We start from the raw sequence: 22,645 nt of genomic DNA, 5'->3' as shown, positions 1-22,645 counted from the left end.
GTAATTAGCATGCCATAATGTTTAGCATATTTACACAGCTATAGGGCTGCTTACTGAATACAAACTGGCATACTATTGTGCGAAACACACACAGTTTTAGCTAGCAGTGCAGGGTTTATTGAATCCTGTCCATAAGTGAATACGAAGTTCAATTACACGTTTCGTAAGCTTTATTAAAAACACTGAACATGAGGTGAAAATGAGCACAAATTAATAACATAAGATGTATTATCAAAAACAGTTACCTCTGGTGAGAGTAAACATGAACACTAAGCTAAACTTTTAAACTATACTAACCTTCAAAAAACATCTTAAAGACTTTATATATGGTTGCAATAAAGGCAATATTACTTAAATTTCAACACACTAAACCAATCATATGAGCGATTACCACTGAAGAATGTGTTTACAACAAGCCAATAGCACAAGCAGGTCAAAAATACACTCTGGGCAGTTTGCACACATAAGGCATAATCCATCAATCCATCCACAACCCCTTTTCCCTATTTTTGCACATAGGTCTGGGGTGTCACTTCATCAGTGACAATCATCTAGAGCCAAGGTTAACACCGCCAGATGGCTAGCTATGTAGCCGTATTTCTTCCACACCACACGCTCACAACCATACCTCTCAATTGTACCTGATTTTCACTAAAATTGTAGCTCTGTCCCTCTTAATCCCTCCCAAAACGGATGACTTTTGGTGAACATGTAATAAATTACACAAAATAATGACAATAATTAGTTATAGACTTGTTTTACTTCAGAAATTGAATATTAATTCACATTCTAATTTTTCTGTCAAGTCTCATGTTAATAGTATTAATATTTAAAAGTGTCCCCGAATGGTTGAGAACTATGCGCATACTTGTGTCCAATTTAGAATGCCCAACCCACCTACTGTATGTCTTTTGGAGTGTGGGAGGAAACCGAAGCATTTGGAGGAAACCCACGCAAACACAGGGAAGAATGCAAAGTCCACACTGAAGGCACTTCAGCCAAAAATCTAACCAAGGAACCTCTTATTATAGGGTGGCAACTCTATCCACAGTGCCACAGCTACCACATAACCCATACTATGCTTGTACTAAAAGTTTTGCTTTTATTCTGGAGCTAACCTTTACATAGGGTTGCCACCTTTTCAAATGGCCAAAGTGGGATATTTTCGGGACACACATCACATTTTACAGGCAGACACATACCCACAGTCAGTACAAAGGACAGAACTTTACTTTTTTGCCTAAATAAAAGCTTATTCTTGTAGCAGTTTAGTTGCTTATTCTGTTTCTTGTAACATTTAGGGATTTTAGATACAGAAATAACTATTTTATGCAACTATTACATAAAATATGGGACACAACTGCCCAAAGAGGGACTTTCCCTCGCAAAGTGGGACAGGTGGTAACCCTACCTTTACGCTTTTATCAATGTTTTCTAGACTACTCAGCTCCCCTTATGTTGTAATTTATCATCACATACCACTCGGTACTTTTCATTACTGTCTTACCACGATATAGTCATACATTAGTAATAATTTAATGATTGTTCTCTTCCTCCACAAATTTTGTCCTGTATGCATCTTTTAATTCTTTCTTGGCTGAGTCATATATAAATAATGGTTTTGCTTTAGAACATCACCCCACCAGATGAGCAGTAGCAAAGACCGCCCAAACCCCGCCCAGCACTTTGCTCGTGACGTTTATTTTGAAAAGTGCTTTGAATACACATGGAAAACCCATTCTCAGAAAGACGAGTATGCTAAACTTTATTTAAAATTTAAATACAAAGCACTCTCTCATTTGCTGGTACCAGGGTTTACAAATTGCGATTTAAAGGGGAGGGGCATTTATTGTATGTGTTTATTGTCCCACTGCCTTAGAATATTGTTTGTTGCTTTATCTCCAGAAAAAAAGTTTAAAGAAAGGTGAGGGTGCAAAAGCAATTACTGCACAACATTATACCAAAGAAAGCTGGGGGGTACACGGGTTATGGATCCAGAGTGCAAAACTGGAACTTGTGGGTACTGCGTACATCATACTGCCCTTCTGACCCACTTCTTACCCTACAACACAGTAATGTGGTTAAGACTAAGTACAAAGTGACAAAGCAAGTCAGACACCCAGGACATGCGGAGGTTTCGACGGTGCCACTTACAAATATAGAAAACAAAGATAACTTTATTTAATCTCCGTTTTACATATTGTTTACTAAAAGCTGTGGTAACTCTAAATATATCAAAAAAGCATGAAGCCTGTGTTACAAATATTCACGGTGACACTCATAATCTGCATGGCTTGTCACTCAGCCCTGTCAATCCTGCGCGAAAGTCGCAGTGGGGTAAAGTTCTAATAATGTCAAGAGTTATGCTCTATTGGATATTTAAACGTTATGTTACGTGCTAGAGAAGTTTCCGCAAGATGCACCTACTTTTCAAGAGTTCGTACTTCTTTTCAACGCGCGCAGGTTGAGTGCTAATAGGGGCAAGCAATGGATGCCTGCTATTGAACAAATAGGGAGGTTACGACTTTTACATACAACCATATAAACACACTTTCAGAAGTTAAGATTGCTACAATATGGTGATGCGGCTGTTCCAACATTCACCGCAGAGAGAGTTGATCTTTCCATACACACATATATGTGTTTGTGTGTATGCGCGCCTGTATATATACACCAGTACATTTGATTATACTGTTTTTGAAGTCCAAGTCTCATTCTATGTCATATTTTCCCACGCGACTCGCTTTCTAGGAACGAAAGGTTGATAAGGACACACCTAGTTTGTAATTATCACGATTATCCCCACATATTAACCACATACAAATGCCACACAACTAACTAAACAGTACACTTTTTTAATGACATCAGTACGCCCATTTCCCACAATCCTTTCATCTCCCACAATCCTATCGCGCTGCAGCAGATAGAAAGAGAAAATAGTTCTTCCGGTATGTGTATAAGCACTGTGTAGTATCAACACGGAGCTCAGTATTAGTTTTGTGCACGTTAAGTATTTTGTGAGTAAAAGCTACATTTGATTGGGTATTCGGTGAATATTTGGCATACCGTTTGTCTTCTATATACAAGATCGGATATTTTCAGGGAGGTTCTGTGGACTGTATGTGAATTAATTGCTAATCAAGGAGTGACATCTAAACTGTTAACCTCCATTTATTTTAGAGGATGTTTGAATTTTGTTATCACCGTTTACCCGGAACGATTGATGTTTTATATGCAGGTGAGTTTAGTTATGGCTTGTGATTTTGTGCAAATTAAAGCGGATTGCATTTGAAAATTGCACGAACAAAAGTTTTTTTTTGTGGTCCTTTAATTATGTTTCATAATTAGCAAGGTCTAGGTTATGTGCTCTCTTCTCCCTGTGTGTATATATAAATATTTATATGTGTGTGCTGGATAAAATTTGTAGATGTTTTAGGTAATGGTAACGCGGTAATCAGTGCTGCAGCATGTTACTGAATTGATGTAATATTGCATTGCCCTTGTGGGGCTATAAGTGGAAAGCATACCTTTCAACTGTCCATATTTTTGGTGTGTTCCTCATAAAATTTGTGGTTGTCTGGCAAATCATTGAGGTTTGAAATCACTAAATCATAAATAATGACACATTTGAATTTCAGACTTCATATCCCTTAGAAAATATATAGTAATGCAACGCTTGTTATTCTAGCAACTTTCTAAATTTATAGCAACAATATTTACAATCTTCCCTTTTTGGGGCCTTTGTCCCCCCGTTATTTCTGGCTTTGTCCAGATTTCTTGCTCTGGGAGGTAGAGAGGTATGGTAATTGGAGCCTGCTAATTAATCAGTTTGTTTGTGTGGTGTATAATGAATGTGTTGTTAAACTGTTGGTGTATAGCATTTTGTTGTACTCAAGAAACAGGAAACTGCATCTCCGAAGTAGCTTGTTGAGATTTTTTGTGTAGTTACCAACCTTGGGTGTAGCTAGACATTTCAGATTTACCTACCAATCTCTACCAGTGGTAGCACAGCTTTCTTACATAATAGTTGTTAGATCTAGAATATAGTTTCAAAGATTAGTAGTAGGCTGACTGCTTTTGTGGACCATTTTAAGCCAGCCAATTACCCCATGTGAGAATAAAAACCTGTGTCTGTAAGGTAAACACCGTAACCATTATGTTAAATATGTATTCATATGTGTATTCCAAGTTTTAAAGTACTAGTAATGTAATTTATGTATACTACTTAGAATACAGTATTTTAGTTGAGTTGCTGAGAGAGGTTTTGGCTTTAGAAAGCATCTATGTTTTTTTGATTAATTGCAGAAGAAAAACTCCGCTGGGAATACATTATTCTCACCGATGCAACTAAAACTACACCTGTTACTGCTTATTTCTTCCCCACACTTTTTTATGGCACTCTCATTTGTACTAACCTTTAGGCATCGTAAAAATCAAAGCTTTAACAGTGCTATAACAAAGTTGATAAATATGCAGAAAATACCCTTTTCAGAACCCACCACTATATAGCACTAAAAAGCTTAAACTGGTTAGAACTACCCCATCAACTGTTATATACATGGCTTCTTACCACCTATAAAATTATCCAGTATCCATCCGCTTGTCCAACACTAAATAACATTTTACACAACTTATGTTCCCAGTTGGTCATTGTGATCCAGTGGCCAAAAATTCCTAGCAAATCTGCCGGGCATTGTCTGTACTCGTATCGTGTTGCTAAGGACTGGAACTCCTTACCTGTATCCATCGGGTCAATGCCCTCCCTCCTCTCTTTCAAAACCATTCTGATGGACTTCCCAGCTAAAAGCTGGCTGCTCTTGCTCAACACAAGGATAAGCTATATCCCTAAATTTGTATTCATACCTTACATCTCCTTACTTTCCCTTCTTCTCCCACTCCCTTCTATCAGTTTCTTCCCATGGATTTGTCTGTAATTGTACAGTGATAGGTCATTCTTATTCAAAAATCTGCACGCTGATTGGGCAGTCCAACCAGAATGCCAATTTTAAATTGAGCATATACGAATAGAAATAAGTCTGGCCGTTGAAGTACTGTTGAACGGCCAGACTTTTCTGTCAGCATATGCTCTAAGGACTGCAAAATATGAGAGAAATCAGGTACATTCTGCAAAAATAACCAGAAATGTACTGGATTTTCCATGTATTTAGGCTGTCCATCATAAAATCTTGGACAAATGAAAAAAAAAGAGAGAGAAAAACACAAAGGAGATTCTCACTTCTCCTTTACTTTCCCTACACTTTACTGATGCACTCTGCAAATGTGGGAATGCAATCAGGAGTTGCGCATGGTTGACTTTGTTTAATCACTCTGGCTTTAACGTCCTGGTCAAACCACAACAGCAGTGCGTAATTCCTTATATACTCCTACCCAAACCCACTCCTGAATTAGTGGTTAAATATACCATAAGCCGGCTTTTCTCTCACTTAATATTACAGTTCCTGTTTGTATTAAACTAACTTACCTTAATTTCTCTATTCACTGGCTACAATACAATTTCTGTAAAATTTTAAATCATTGTCTTATAACTTGTTTCTCTTAACAAATGTTTTCATATGTCTAATTTGATATAGTTATTTAAGCTGTAGTTGCTTTTTGTATTCTTAAAGATTGTAAAATTATTGTTCATAAAATGTTTTGTAAAACTTTGAAGCTTTTCTGTTTGGGCTGCAGCTGAAAATGGACTCCTACTTTCCTGGTAATCAAATGTCAATTGATCAATAAATAAATATAGCTACTTTTTTGCTAGTCCATTATTTCCCTTAATTTGTTTGTTTTTCTTGGAGTAAGCAGCATTTTGATACTGCAGTGATATACAACATTTTTGTTTAGGGTTGTCTAATTCACATTTCTGCTGTGCCATGCAATGGAGGCATACACTCCAGACTGGAGGTGGGTTCCATGTTTGTTTACTTCTAATTGAAGTGTGTGTGTCTGTGTGTGTGTGTTACACTTCTGTATATATTTGCTGCAAAATGAAACTCCGGATCTCTCAAGATTTTATGACAACCTATACCATCCGATTGCTTTCTCTCATTTTTTAACTAGGTAAGTGGAATTGTCTTGTGTCTGATCTTTTCACCCGCAACCCAAATTGCAAAGAGTAAATGCAGTAGCTATAGACAATTTAATGCAGGCTGTCAACAAGAATGGGTGGAAACCATGTAAACTCAAAAAGAAGACACAGCGACCTATTGTTATTTGTACCCGTGAACTGTGGGGTTATGGATTAGATGCGTTTAGGACTAACCCATTATGCTACCTTACTGCTTCTTGACTATTTGTTTCTGTGTTATTGGTTTAGTTGAACACTTTTATAATATTTTGCCCTATAATTACTGCATTTGGTATATTCCTTTGTCTAATTTAGGTTTCCACCGTCTTTGTTAACCTTCCATATTTTTTTTAATATCCCCCCCCAATAAAATTTGTTTTCGTAAAGGTGGGACAGCTATCTTCTTAGCTCCACGTCAGCCAAATCTACACACACTCTGGTAACCTTTGAACTTTAAGAGAACCTGTAAAACTTCTGTTGTGTTTGAATGAGAAATATCTGGAAAAAGGTATGTTGCTTATGTGCACACCTGTGCCCAGATCATAGCTGAAAAGGGTCTTTGGACCCACTCACCTACTTGGTTATCACATAATCAGTTAAAATAAATGACCACAGTTGTATTAACAAAAATTGAACTGCCATGAAAACAAAATCTAGGTTGTTAGTTCTGGCAGCACCATACAGGAAGTGAAGAGTAGTAGCCTTCACTCTTGGAAACCCTATTTTAGAATAACTAAAAGTTTAGAGTGTGGTAATAATAATAATAATAATAATAATAATAATAATAATAATAATACATTTAGTATTAAATCTAGCACATATTGCAGGGGGTTAAGTGAGGAGGCATTTCCTTCTCAGGATGTTCTGTAAATCTTGTAGCACTCGTTCATTTGGTTTAACATTGCTAGCAACCACAAACATAGTAGTTGAGTAATTGGGAATACACACAAGTAGAAAAATTCATTGCCCCAATTTTAATATGTAGGGTTCATGTCAATCCGTCTAAGGCAGTTTCAGCGAAGACAAACTGGAATCGGTTCACTGAAACTGCCTTCAGCAAGCACTGAAGCCATTTTTTACAGGGTCAAGCCCCCCCCCTGCACCCCCCATGTGGGGGACACTACCACACCCCCAGAGTTATATATTTTTATATATATATACACACATACATACATATACATATATATATATATATATATATATATATATATATATATATATATATATATATATATATATATATGTGACTGTCATTATAGCATATATGGCACTTTAGTATTAGTTTGTGGCTTTTGGCATTTTTTGCAGTTTGTCGACATGAAAACAGATTTTGTCTGTGCTAGTGTTATATTGATAGTTAACCGTCTAGATTTCAGATATGTCTTTCAGGGCACAAATGTATGAGTTTCAACATGAGTTTGGAAGCTTTTGTCATTTCTTGTGTGATTATGAGCTTTAATACTTTGTGAGTTTGGGGTGGGTTCTTAAATTACACACACATCCAGATTTTGAATTTCTGATATGTCCTTGATACGTTAATCATAATTTTGTGATTAATTTCTTTCCAGGCGCAGTTTTGATCAAAATGTTGTCTTTTTTACTGATAGATGAAGACATCAGCTGACGTATATTTAGTAGTAAATATTAAATACAAAATTAAACACGTTTGCCTCCTTTTTCGGTTATATTCTGTCAGCTCTGTTGTGATACATTGGTTACTGTGTTTTTTTAAATGTCTGTATTTTGAATCTTCTGCTGTATTTCCTGTTTAGCATATCGGGGTTGCTTACTGTATGTATTTTATTCCCTTTGTGTACTTTTGTTTGCCTTCTGACCATTTGTGTGTTCATCCAACATAACTTTTTATGAGATTTGTTGCAGTGCCATTCTTTAAATCAGGAATAATTTTCATAGTATGGGTTTTACCTTATTAAAATATTGGTCTACAGTTTGTTTTTATAGTCACTTTATTGATGGTACACTCTAAATCTTGTTGCAGCCTTGTGACACATTTGCTAATTGCTTCCATGCACTTTGCAGCCTATAAAGCAAAGGGTCACATCTGAATATGGCAAGTCTTATTATGCATACCACAGGAAATGTGGATGTTACTTATAAATTGAGGCCTTTCTGAAACTTGTAACATTCTGCCAGTTGATGCATATGTGCCACTTGACCACCTAAGGTTAAGCCTTGGCCAAACACATTGCATTTATAGTAGCATGCCAGCAACATGGGGGTTATGAAGCAGATCGAATTCACAGCAATTAGTAACTAACAAATGCTAACAGTACAGTTTAGTTTGCAGTATGTTCGGTATCTTAAAGCTATTTGGATTTGACAATATCTGACTGGGCAACCACACACTTATCTTTTGGAGTCTGCGAAATGTAAGTAATGTAGAAACTTTCATGGCACTTTTGGTGTTGCCTTTTTTAGTACATTCCCACTTACAGTTTATGTTGACCACTCTTCGGGCATAGTACTGAAAGTACCCACACTAGGCCAGCATACACTGCCATTTTGTGCAAGAAGCCAACACCTAGAAAATGTTTTCCAGAATACAAAAGTCTGGTTTTAAATGAAAATTTACTTATTTAATGTACATAACTATGTATTACTGTAGTTATTGCTTAAATGGACTGTATGTGTGTGTATAAAATGTCTGCCTCTCTCTTTCTACATACATACGCATGTACATATAGATTCTGTGTGTGTGTGTGTGTGTATATATAATATATGTGTGTGTGTGTGTGTGTGTGTGTGTGTGTGTGTATATATATATATATATATATGTATATGTATATGTATATATATATATATATATATATATATATATATATATATATATATATATATAAATGTAGTTTTGTGTGTACATTTATGCAACAAAGAACTAGATTTAAAAAAAAAAAAACACTTCAGAGTAAGTCACTTATACTGAAAGCAAGTCATTTTAGAATTTTTAGACTTGCACCAGAGTAAGCTATTTACACCGAGACCAAGTCTTTTAGTATTGGGCCCACAGTGTAGTAGTATTTGGCAAATAATTTTGTGTGTGTACGTAGTAGTACAGTTTTAAAACATTGTATTATTTGACAAATGAGTTTCTCAGCACCTTTTTTCATGTTTTCACTCATGTAACATACTGCCTTTGCCTACTTTTTCTTTTTTTCTGAACTTCTTTATTAAAATTACACATGTCAAAGGCAATCTTACATTTATATAAATGAAAAGCATACAAAATTATATTACTTTAGTTACAGTTTACATCAGACACCATTGAAACAACTGTAGTTGTAAACATTGTACATCGTTTATAAACCATCCAGTCATTTAGTTAAGCATTGTATACCTTATTTAAATCCTGCCTCCTAAACCTCGTTCCTGCCCTGCCTGTATTGTTCCCACAATTCCCATTTTTTTCCTGTGTAGTTTGCTCCTTTCCTTTTTCTAAATAGCCTAGTACCTACCTATGATATGTGCCCAAGGGCATTTATAAGCCTATCCAGAATGTGTTGGCTTTCGCCTCCCTTTTGAATTAGTTTCCTGGGCCTCTGTCTAGCAGGGCCATTGAAGTGATCCTGTGGTAAATTTACGATTTCCCATCCACTCGTCAAGATTTCTCTTGAAGAGAGTCCGTGAGGGGCTTTGCTTAACATAAACTGGGATTCTGTTCCAGAGCGAGGGAAGTCTCTGGGACAGGAATCTATCCCTCCAGCATGTCCTGTTTTTTGTTGTGCTGAGGTTTAATTCACTGGAGCATGCGGCTCTAAGAGATTTGGTTTTCTTGAGGTGGAGCATGTCCATTAATTCTGGGTTGGACATGGCCTTGTAGGTCAGGCAGAGATCTCCTCTGAGCAGGCGGTAAGCAACCGAGTAGAGCTGGAGTTTCTTTAGTAGAGCTGCATAGGGCATCTGTTTGAGGCCCATGATCCTCTTGGTGAGGTACTTTTGTGGTCTTTCCAGCTGTTTGTAGGTGTCGAGTAAGGTACATTCCAAATGGGGCATTGTACTCTATTATGGGCCTAATGAGTGATGAGTAGAGGGGCACAATGACCTCTCTCTTGATCTCGATGTGAACCCTTTCGTGATTAGGTGGGCTACATAGAAGGAATTTCTAACCACTTTGGCAATGTGATTTATCAAAGGAGGGGTTGCTATCTACCTGGGTCCCCAGGTCCCTAATTACCTCTTCTGTACTTAGTGGGTTACCACCTATGTGATAATTCGTGGGCACTTTGTTTTTCCCAAAGCGGATGTGTATGCATTTTTTGGCATTTAGCTTGAGGCCATGGTTCTGACACCAGGTATCTGTCTCTGTGAGACTCTTATGGAGGATGTCTGTATCAGCCGGAGAGTCGATTATGGCTCCTAGTTTGCAGTCATCTGTGAACTTGGTCAGCCATAATCCTCCCGTGCTTGCCTGTACCTCGGAGAAGTATATACCGAACAGGAGTGGTCCCAGGACCGAGCCCTGTGGGACGCCACGTGTAACTGGTTTAGAGTCTGACATGGCAACCGCAACTCTGACCATGTGTGTTCTATCTGTGAGCCAGTTTGCAACCCATCTCGTGACATAGGGGTTAATGTTTAAGCTGGTGAGCTTATCTTTGATGCCAGAGTGGGGAATGGTGTCGAAGGCCTTAGCAAGGTCCAGGTAAGCTGTGTGGGCTACCTTTCCCTCATCTATGGCCTTGGTAACTGTTTCAAAGAAGTCAACTAGGTTTAGGAGGCAGGATCTGCCTTTAACAAAGCCGAATTGGGTATGGTCCAGTGTCTGGAGGTTCCCAATATCTCTGTTTGAGTTCCATGATGATCCACTCCATAGCTTTGCAGACCAGGCTAGTCAGGCTTATAGGGCAAGAGTTCTCAGGTTCTGTTGTGGCACCACCTTTGTGGAGCGGGATGGCTGTTGCTGTACATCATTCTTTGGGTATATAGCCTGTGGTAAGGCGGAACAGTGTTTTGAACGGTGAATTTAGGTGAGGGTTTAGTTCATTTTGGAGCTCGTGTAAGACTCGGCCTGGGATACCATCCAGTCCCATTGATGCTGTGTTTTTAGCTTTGGAGAGTGCTGTATTTACCTGCATGTCTGTGGCTCTGCATTCTTCTGGGATGGACACGGGCCCTTTAGGGGGTGACAGGGGGGTGAAGTTTGCACTGAACCTGTCTGCCAGGATGTTGACAATGTCAGTAGGTTTAGTGTATTTTTTGCCATTTTGCACTAGCTCAGAGCATATCTGAGAGTTGCCACCTAGATTCTTGACATAGCTAAAGAGGGCTATGTGATTATCTTTAGAGTCTTTGGCAATTTTTCTTTCGAAACTGGCCTTAGATGATTTTATGAGGGATCGTCGTTTCTTGCTAATATTGATCAGTGATGTCTTTCCTTTTTGGGATTTTGCTCTACCAAGTAATAGTTTCCTCCTTTTGTTGTATAGCTTATTTATGGCCGAGGACCACCAGACTGGTTTCCTCTTTTTGGAGGAGTGAGTCTTGGTTTTACTTGGGATGGCTCGATCCATACATCCCTGTAGATGCTCATAGAAAGCATTTGTAAAGGATTCTGTGGTTTGGGCAGGATTATTCTTTAGCAAGGGGGCTTTGAAACTTTCCACCTTGGTCTTGAAGTGTGAAGTTGGCTTTTGAAATGTTTTTCACAGTGGTTTCCTTGACTGGGGGTGGGGTCGGGATGTGGATGTCCAGTGTGATTAGTTTATGATTTGATCTTACCAGCGAGGGGTTTACCTCTGGTGTGGAGCACTGATCCCCCATGTTGGTGATGATCAGGTCCAATATGTTGTCACCTCTTGTAGGCATGGTGACCAGCTGTTCCAGGGCGTTTGAGTTTATAAACTTTGTTGGGCAAAGGAGTTTGTACTTGAGTATACCAGTCAATGTTTGGGTAGTTGAAATCTCCCAATATCATGGTGTTGGGTAGGACCTTTATATTTTCCAATGTTCTCAGGAATGCTGAGTGGGGGTCCTGCGACAAGGTTGGTGATCTGTAGCAAGCTACGATCTGAAAAGCAGCTTTGCTCACTGTTAGTTGCACATGGATGGTCTCTGAGGCCTCATGCCGTGCTACTAACCTGGAGGTGTGGGAATCCTTTATGAAAATGGTTACACCCCCTCCTTTTGTATTTCGGTCAGGTTTCTGGGGCCAAAGGGTATGGTATGAGTTGTAACCTGGTAGTGCTGGGGTGCTCTCTGGAGCCTTGGACCAGGTTTCAGTGCTGGAGTGCTCTCCTGGAGCCTTGAACCAGGTTTCTGCACAGATATCGCTTTTTCTCCATGCTAAGGAGTACCTCGAGTGTGTGCATTTTGAGGTTTAGACTTCTGGCATTGAGTAGCATTACCCTCAGTTTCTGGTTACTTGTGTTGTTTATGGAGGTGGGTTTGTCTTTTGAGCCTTGCCTAAAGGCACTATGTGGGTGGCAAGAGCCTTGGCCAGTATTCGAAAGTCTAAGGGCGACAGGTGCAAGCCATCTCTAGCGAAGCAGCGTGGCTTGTCAAGTATGTCATCCCATGGTGACAGACACTGGATCCCTTTTGAACGACACCAATAGCTTAGCCAATTGTTAAAACTGATCATTTTTTCTTTGTACTGTGGCATCATTCTTGGTGAGGGCAAGATGCTACTCGGGGTCAGGGTCATACCGGCCTGGGCTACATGATCGGAGAGCTCCTCTGTCTCTTTTCATGTAGTCCAGGGAGGTACATCTCACGTCGTTCACACCAACATGTTCAATCATATTTGTACTTGTTTTGGAGTGACCTGAGTGCTTGTGTTATGTGGTGGATCCTGGCACCCGACAGGCAGCTTACAGTAATCTTCTCCTTGTTCAGTCTAGTGAGTGGAACGTCAGTGTGCCTGACAACAGAGTCACGTATTACTAGTGTATTGAGTGTGTTGTTATGCCTTAAGGGCTGTGGTTGCGTGTCACACTAACTTTGTGAAATATGTGATATGTGGTTGTTGTTTGAGGGTGGAGGTTGCTTGGATGTCTGCTTTGGACATCTCTGCTGCTTAGGCAGATTTTTATAGAGCCTTCAAGTATGTTTTTGTGTATTTATGTGTGTTGATTGCTGGAGACTGGAAGTGTGGTGCAAGTGTTTCCCTTCTCCTCCTCCTGACTGGCTGTTCCTGCCTTGGGTTTTGATAGTTTGACTAGTTCTAAGGGAAAAATTGAAGAGCAGACTGTGGAGCCTGGAATAGTTTAACCCTAGCTAACCGGTGCTGCGCGGTGAGCAAAACCGCCCAAATGCGGGTTTTAAGGCAGGGAGATGAAAGAGATGGGAATTGGCCCAAAACGGCCAATAAACTACTAGTTGCTGGGCTGAGATCACTCCTCCAGGGACAGATAGGCTGCTCAAAGCTCCCCACTCTCAGTGGTGAACAGAGAAACTTCCTCCTGTCCAAGTAAGGATATGGGCAACACAGGAACTTATACCACAGTCCTGAATTCAGCAGAACCTGAAAACTGGACTAGACTAGCTTAGAAAATGTGGGAAACAAGAATATTTTTTTTTGGCAGAAGATGCAATGAACTTTCACAAAAACACTTTAAATGCTTATAACAGGCTAGTGCACTTCAGTGTGTAGCCTACAACAGTTAAACAGCACAAAAACAAACTTAAATGACTTTAAAAAGTGCTAACAGCAAAAAAACAGTTTAGTATGCAGCAAAGAGTTTTTTTAAAGCTCAGAAATGCTAGAAATCGCTTTTAGGTGAGACTAGTAGTCACAAGTATTTTTTTCTCTGCATTTTCTCCTGCATCAGTTGAAAGTCACTCTTTTTTTTGTTGCTCTGCTGCTTGTAGTACTCTGCAGGACACCACAAGAAGCTTGGCTGAGTAGTATAAAAGCGAAAAAACGCGCAAATGCGGGTTTTAAAGGCAGGGAGATGAGAGAGATGGGAATTAGCCCAAAACAGCCATTAAACTACTAGTTGCTGGGCTGAGACCACTCCTCCAGGGACAGATAGGCTGCTCAAAGCTCCCCACAATTCCAGTTGTCTTATCTCTCTCTTTTACTGTATTCACTACTTTTAGTAAAGTTTGTCTAGACTTTGATTTCCATTTTCTAGTAATTTTTTTTTTTTTTTTTTTTTTTTTTTTTTTTAGCTGCCACCATAATTAGTATTTACTTTGTCCAGGCAATTCCAATTCTGTAGCATAAAAAAAAAATCACCCCCCCCAGTCAGTCCAATCCGTTCATCCAGCATCTCTGACAGAGCGGTCTACAGGCAATCCCAAAAATCTGCCAGCTCATCACAATTCCAAAAAATATGTTCCCAGCTACCTCTTTCTTGCCCGTTACACCTCCAATATTTGCTATCCATCCAAGGAAAATTGTTTGAAGTCTACTTGGCGTATGAAAATACCTATCTAAATACTTCCAGGCATATTTTTCTAGACTTTGTTGCATATTTGCCTTTACCTACTCTTGGTAATTTTCCTGTAAGTTTTGAAATTTTGTTTGTAGCTGTACTTGCTACCTTTATTTGTGTTTTGTTCTTCTGACTGTTCCATTTTCTTATTGCTTGCATATAAACATTTGTTTCTGGTGAGTTTTCTCAACTATCTTTCTTTTAATTTGTTTTGCATTATATTGTGTTGAACATTCATGCGGATTCAGTAAACTCCGTGTAGGCTTCACGCAGAGCCTACATGGAATTTACGTCGCCACAATGGTGTTTAGCACTTGACAGTGTGCAATGTTTATTAATGAGGCACGGTGCACCTAAGCTAGGTTTTGTGGCTCACTATAGTATTGCTGGCCGCGAAATCTTGTATGCAAACACGGATGTCAGTTCTGTGTAAAGGAGAACACATACAGTTCATAGATTTGCGCGGAATGCCACATTGATCACCAGAGCTGTACACATAACTGCTCAAAACTCTTGGAGCAAGAAATATGGACAAAAGCCATAAATAATGTGGGAACAAAGGATGAAGACTAGGGACACACTTGTTAAATATTGCTATTACAAACTTAGAAAGCTGATCGAATCAAACTGGTGTTTTCCATCTTGGAAAGTTGGCAGAATGACAAGTTTTGCATTTGCATGCATTTTCTGAAGGGTATGGAGTCTGAGACTCAAATGTCTGTCACATACCTCTCAATCTCATAGTGCAAAAAATCTGGACAAAACCTGACAAAATGGGGGTGGGCAAATGCCCCAAAATAGGGACAGATTTTAAATAATGCTCTTTTAAATTTAGAAAGTTGCAAGAGTAACCGGATTTGTCTGTTTGCATTTTTCTGATGGGCATTAAGTCTAACACGTGTGTGTGTGTGTGTGTGTGTGTGTGTGTGTGTGTGTGTGTGTGTGTGTGTATTTATAATATATATATATATATATATATATATATATATATATATATATATATACATCTATGTGTGTGTGTATGACTCTAAATATATATATATATAGATATATATATATATATATATATATAGTGCCATGTGAGTGGTGGGACATGGGACATGGAGGAGGAGAAAGGAGACCTGGAGGTGGAATGAGAAACACAAGGAGAGTACTGGAGAAGAGAAAGAGGGAAGAAGAGAGAATTAAGAAAGAAGATGAGAAGTAGAAGCATGAGTACAAGTAGAGGAATGGCAATGAAAGAGAGAGGTGGCAGAGAGCTAAGGATAGGGCATATGGCCGAGAGAGGAGAAGAGGAAAGAAGAAGATTAGGAAAGGACCTGGACCGATTAGCTAGACAGAGGGACAGAGCTGAGAAAGGATGTGCAGATAATGAGGGTGATAAAGGATAGTGAGGGAAAGAACACACTCGATGGAAAGAGTATTTGGAGAGAAAATGTATTTGAATTTTGAGAGATGGATGAATGATGTTGAGAAGAGAGAATGATGGAAGATAGTGAATCAGGAATCAGGAAGTTAAACAGGAAGAGGCAAGGAGGAAGTAAGGGCAGAAGAAAAGAATGGAAGAAATGGAAGCCAAGTGACAGAAGAGAAATGGAATGGAAATGGATGGGAGTGAGATGAATTTCTAGGAGTGGAAAGTAATTTTTGGAGTGATTGAGTGAAGGAATTTTGTGGAGAGGAGAGAGGAAGAGAAAGTGTTTTGGTACCTATCCTTAAGAAGAATATGGTTATGGGCAGCAGAGCAGATAAAACTGATTAGTCCAGGATTGAGTTATGGGAAAGAGTAAGGAAGGTAGAGGTTAAGTGGGAGGTGATGATTAGTGGTCAAGAGTATGGTTTCATGCCGTGGTGAGAGCACTACAGATGCAATGTTTTGAGAGTCTTTGTTGGGAGGAGGAGAGAAGAAAGGAAGGAGGTTGATGAACATAGTGAAGGTGTGCAGAGACAGTTGACACTCATTGCAGAAGGTGTGAGAGAAGTGCAGAAAGTGAGAAGAGTTGTGGAACAAGAGAGTGAGGAGGGTACAGGATATATGGTCGGGGGAGTGGACAGTGGTGAGGACTGCAGTGGTAGGGTAGTGATGGGACAGAGGATAGTGGAGGAGGTGGTGATCAAGGTCAGAGGTGGATCTTATCTGAGATCAAGAGGTGGTGGTGGGAGGTTTGACAGATGGACAGGTTGGGAGATGACAGTTGACAGATGGATGGGAGTGGATGTGGGGATGAGCTGATGTGGAGAGGAGGAGGGGATCTGAGACGTGAGGATGCAGGGAGTAGAGTTGGTAAGGTGGACGAGTTTTTAGTACTTGGGATCAAAGTTCAGAGTAATGGTGGATGTGGGAAGAGAGGTGAAGAAGAGTACAGGGCAGGTGGGGTGGAATGGAGAAGAGTGGGAGGAGTGGTTGACAGACGGACGGTACCAAGAAGAGTGAAAGGAAAGTACAAGAGGGTGAGTAGGACAATGCTGTTGCTATTGGAGGGGAGACAGTTTGGCAAAGGAAAGGCAGGAGAGCTGAGCTGGATGTGTGATAGTTAAGATGTGTAAGATTGTGAGATGTGTGACTAGGATAGGATTGGATAGGAGGTCAAATCATATTAGGGGTCAGCCATTGTTGACAGTTCAGAGACAAAGCAAGAGTGGAGAGTTTGTTGAGAGTTTGATGGGGCTGCTGAGGAGGGGAAGGAAAAGATGGATAAAGATGGAGCTGCTAAGGAAGGAAGGGGAAGGCCAAGAAAGAGGGGATAGATGGTGGTGAAAGAGATGATCCGCTGTGGCGACCCCTAACGGGAAAAGCCGAAAGAGAATGATGATATATAATCATTATTTAGTGACTTTAGTCCTCAGATCATCCCAGTAATTTGCCAGAAAATTGTATATTTTATAAGGAACAGACAAAATATCTGGACATTCTGCAAAAAATTGGACAGTTGAGAGTTGTGGTCTGTCACTGTTTTCAACCCTTAGTAATTTACCATTGATTTGCCAAACTGCAATTGTATGAGAAGTAAATCTAGGTAAAAACGCACCACAGATAAAGGCAGCTTGCTAATTTAAAACTTAACAGCAGAAGCAAAGCAAAGCTTGTCCACCACCGTGAGGTTTAAAACTATTTAATACTAAAAATCGGCAAGTATAAGAAAAATAAAAGCACTGTGAAACATGAACTGGATAAGCACTCTTGGCAGGAATGCCTTCATCAGATCCTGTTATACCAAACTTTGGCTATGCCCCTGTTTAAATTTGATGAGCAATCTACTTTCTCAGCCTCCGCCCTTTCAATAAGGGTTTTAAAGTGAACATCCCATTTAGTCCAAGCAGCTTATCAGCCTGCAAATCGGCAATCTAGTGAGTTTCCACGATCTCATTCAAATTGCAAAGATCCCCCATTCTCATATCTTCAGTCAATACTTCAAGCACCATAAAATTAAAACTATGGCCTGGATAATTAATAATATGTTGTGACAAGGCATTGGTTTTGCTTTTTAGCCTGATATCACTTAAATGGCACAGTATCCTCTCTTTAAAGGGTCTGTTGGTCTTCCCAACATAAAAAAATAAACAGTGCATACATTACAGTTAGTGACATATAAATATCATTCTTGTTATTGTAGTTGGCATTTGTATTCCTTCCTAGTAATACAATGTTCAAAACCGTTCTTGAAATGTAGAAGCCCACATACTTCCCATTTTCTACATGGGAATGTACCCGTTCTCTTAGTGATTGAGTTCATCTTCTTGTTAGTAGGTGTATCTTGACCATAGCAGTTGTTTTTTTAAGTTCTTTGTGTTCTTAAAACAGAATCTTGGTGCATCACCCACTATACGTTGGATCTTTTCATCTGCTGCCATGATCTTCCAGTTGTTTCTTACTATATCATGTATTTGTTGCACATCATTGCTATATGTAAGCAGACATCTTATTCATTCTTTTGTTTCTGTATGGCTCCTCGTGGGTTTATCTTCCTTCTCAATAGTGTCATGAAGAAAATATTGTCTACCTGTGGTTCTCATCTCCTTGGTCTCAGCAGCCCCTTTTATAGATCTGATTTACCTTTTATAGTCGCTCTTACATAGGTGCTGTACTAGCTGTTCAGTTTCTTCATTATAATTCATCTCATTGGTACATAACCTGGATGTTGTGAGAAACTGTCCCCTGATAACTTTGGGGAATATATGTACCGGGTGCATGCTAGTTCTGTATAAGAGACTATTTTTCCAACCAATCCTTCCCGAATACCTGTTTGAGTATACCATGTACTCCTCTTTGAAGTGTGACATCAAGGAAGTCTAAGTCCAAGAATGATGCTTTCCTCAGTCAACAAAAGGCCAACAGCTGTTCTTACATTTTTCCCTTTGGAAGGGCAGTGATTGTCCACATAGGTCTTCCATTCATTCACATCATTGAACACATATGCTGCTTCCCATTGAGCCATTACAATATTCAGGTAACTATTAGCACATGAGGTGCCCATCGCGTCACTCCATTTCTGCAAATAGTTTTCTTATCCAAACAGCAAAACGTTATTCTCCAGCCCCAATTCCAGTAGAAAGCATGTCTGCAGGATCATGTTCTTATCAAAGATTTTCAATTCAGTATGGATCCAATCCCATAATCATTCGGGATGACCATGAAAGGATTTTTCATGTCCATTGTTACCATAACGTCTGAAGGAATGAAGATAGTTTCTAAAAAATGCCGGGGTCTCTCAATACTGTCATTGCCTTTGGGAGTGCTTCTTTCAGTTTATGCTCAATGAAGATGAAGGTGGGTTCTGTGATCCATCCACTACCTGAGTCGTGGGGTGCATTGGTGGATCCTTGATGTTTTTATGAATTTTTGGAAGACCCTAGAGTGGTGTAGTGAGATGGGTTACTACATATTCATACAGATCTTGTGTAATGACGCGTGTTATTAGTAAATTTATACAAAAGTCTCTACTTATTTTGTTGATCTTGTTCAGTTCACATTTTGATATTTTCTTGTAGGTCTTACTATCATTCAGTAGATCAAGCATTTTATAGGTTCATAGGTGTGTACTAGGCTAATGGCCCTGGTGCCTTTACAAGCCTAGCCCATAGGATTACCCTGGTATTGTGCCACCCGACCTTAGTTCCCAGTGCCTCTGTCGAGTAAAGCCACTGGAGTGACCCTGGGGTGAATTTTCTATTTCCCATCCACTCATCAAGATTTTTCTTGAAGAGGGCCAGTGAGGTGCTCTTCTTGACATGTTTGGAAGTCTATCCCGTAGCATGGGCAGTCTCTGGGTTATTAACCTGTCCCTCCAGCATGTTCTGTTGTTTGTGGTAATGAGGTTGAGGTCTCTGGAGCATGTGTTGCGGAGGGATTGGGATTTCTTTAGATGTAGCATTTCTAACAGAGCTGGGTCAGACATGGCTTTGTAAGTCAAGCAGAGGTCGCCTCTAAGTAGGCGATATGAGACTGAGAATAGTTGGGAGTTTTGAGTATGTCTATATAGGACAAATGTTTAAGGCCTAGGATCCTCTTTGTGAGGTACTTTTGCTGCTTCTCCAGTTGTTGCAGGTGTTTAGTGAAGTACGTGCCAAATGGGGCATTGTACTCCATGATTGGCCTAATGAGGGAAGAGTCGAGGGAGACCGTGACCTCTTTCTTCCTGGATGCAAAACCCTTAGTAATGAGATGTGCCACATAGGACTTTCTAGAATGTGGTGGTCAAAAGAGAGGTTGCTGTCAACCTGTGTTCCAGATTTCTTATAATGCCTTCTGTGTTTAGTGGACTACTATCGATGTGGTAATTCCATGGGAACCGGATTTTTCCCAGAGGGGATGACTGCACATTTTGTGGTATTGAGCTTAAAGACATGGTTCTGACACCAGCCGTTGGTCTCATTGAGGCATTTCTGTCGGTGTCAACATTACTTTGGGAGTTTATAATAGCTCCCAACTCGCAATTGTCTGCAAACTTTGTCAGCCAGAGTCCCTTTGTGTTGGCCTGGACTTCAGAGAAGTAGATGCCAAACAGGAGAAGACCCAGTACCGAACCGTGTGGGACTCCACTCGTGACTGGTCAGCAGTCTGACTTGGAGTCAGCTACTTTCACACTGTGGGTTCTACTTGTGAGCCAGTTTGCAACCCCCCTAGGGATTTAGGGATTGATGCCTAGCTTAGTGAGTTTTTCTATAATCCTGAGTGGGGAATGGTATCAAAGGCTTGGCCAGATCAAGGTAGGTTGTATGAACCACTTTGCCTTCATCCACAGCTCTGTTGACTGAATCAAAGTTGACCAAGTTAAGCAGGCATGATCTACCCTTCACAAAAGCAAACTGTGTAGAATCCAGAGTTTGGAGATTTCCTATATCTTTATTTATTAGGTCCATGATGATGTGTTCCATAGCTTTGCATATCGGACTTGTCAGGCTAATGGGGCGATAGTTCTCCGGGTCTGTAGTCGCTCCTCCTTTGTGGAGAGGGATGACTGTAGCATTGCACCATTTGGTAGGGACAAAGCCTGAGGTGAGGCTGTGATTGAACAGGACACACAGGTGAGGTGCCAGTTCACTCTGTAGTTCATGTAGAACACAGCCAGGGATATTGTCAGGTCCCATAGAAGTTGTATTCTTGGCCTGGAAGTGCTGTTTTAACTTGTGCAACAGTAATACTGGGTGGATGGCAATCTACTGGTATTGTGACTGGTCCTATGGGTGGGGAGGGATAAAGCTGGCACTGAATCTGTCGGCCAGTATATTGGCAATATCTGTTTGCTCTGCGTAGGAAGTATCATTGTGCAGTAGCTCAGAGCAAGTCTGGGTAATGCCGTGGATATCCATGTTAGCAATGACCAGGTCAAGTCTGTTGCTACCTCTAGTGAGGGTAAGAACAAGCTGGTCCAGGGCATTGGAATGAATGAATTACAGGAAACGTTGGGCAAGTGTATTTGTACAGGAGTAGTTTTCCCAGTTAATGGAGAGGTAGTTGAAGTCGCCCAGTATGGGAGTGTTAGGTTGGACCCTATTTTTCTCCATGGTGCTTAGGAATGTGGAGTGTGAGTCTTGGGACATGGTTGGGGACCTATAGCAGGCTACGACCTGAATCGCTGTCCCAGTGTTAGCTGCACCTGAAGTATCTCAGATGCATTATGTTGGGCTACCAGTCTGGAGGTGTGCGCGTCCTTTATGAATATGGAAACACTACCACCTTTGGAGCTTTGGTCCAGGTTTTTGGGCTGAAAGGTGTGGAATGAGTTAGCACCCCTGCACTCCCAGGATATTTCTGCTGTCTTGAACAAGGTCACTGTTGGGCACAAATGAGGATGTTCTCCATTTTAAGGAGTGCTTCGAGTGAGTGCATTTTGAAATTTAGACTTCCTAGCATTGAGCAGCATGATTCTCAGATTGCATTTGTTTATAGCTGTTACAGTGGTAATTTGGGTCTTTGGAACACGGCCTAAAAAAGGCATTATTGGGGTGGCAAGAGCCTTGGCCAGTATCCTGAAGCCCAGGGGTGACAGATTCAGGCCATCTCTGCCAGAGCATCGGGGTCTGTCAGTCATGTCATCCCAGGCAGACTGATACTGGATCCCCTTAGAATGACACCAGAAACTTAGCCAATTGTTGAAATCATTTTCTACTTGCACTTTGATATCATTCTAGGTGATTGGTAGGATGCTGCTCAGGGCTAGGGTCATACCCGCCTGTGCTACATAATCCGAGAGCGCCTCCATGTCTCTTTTTTCATTGGTCCAGGGAGGTATGTCTCGGGTCAGTCACACCCACATGTACAATGATACTCGGGTCCCTTAAAAACAGGTACAAATATGACTATGTGCTCTGTGTGGCAGATCCTGATGCCTGACAGGCAGCTGACTGTTACTTTCTCCTTATTCAACCTAGTGAGTGGGACATCAATGTGCCTCACTATCGAGTCACCTATGACTAGTGTGTTGTGCATGCTGTTTTGCCTTAGGGGTTTTGGTTGTGGCACACTGATTTGTGTCTCGCGATTATTGTTGTATTGTGGTGGTTGAGTGAGTTTCTAACTTGGAGGTCTTTGCTGTTTGGGTAGATTTTTATTGAGAACCTCCACGAAGGTAGGTGTGTGGTTTCTGTGTTTTATGTGAAGGCAGTGCTGGCATGTGTTCTGGAGGGCTATGTGTTCCATGTGGTATGGTGCAAGTGTTGACCTTCTCCTCTTGGC

At 40.4% G+C, this 22,645-nt stretch overlaps 1 protein-coding gene across 5 annotated transcripts in view; it reads left to right on the top strand.

The window, feature by feature from the left end:
• Window positions 1-2,872: 2,872 nt before the first annotated feature.
• Window positions 2,873-22,645, top strand: part of LOC122793658 (zinc-binding protein A33-like) — a 990,434-nt gene continuing 970,661 nt past the window's right edge. Inside the window, exons 1-3 of one of the 5 annotated variants that reach the window (XM_044061880.1) lie at window positions 2,873-2,948; window positions 3,181-3,238; window positions 5,851-5,910. The gene's annotated coding sequence lies outside the window, so the exon portion shown is untranslated. The other 4 variants (XM_044061879.1, XM_044061878.1, XM_044061882.1 and 1 more) reach the window with 4 other exon arrangements.

Source organism: Protopterus annectens, chromosome 2.part0 (assembly GCF_019279795.1).
Source record: "Protopterus annectens isolate FY-2018-M chromosome 2.part0, PAN1.0, whole genome shotgun sequence".
NCBI lineage: Eukaryota > Metazoa > Chordata > Ceratodontiformes > Protopteridae > Protopterus > Protopterus annectens.
The sequence above is the reverse complement of the archived record's forward strand: the minus strand, read 5'-3'. Positions and strand labels throughout refer to the sequence as shown.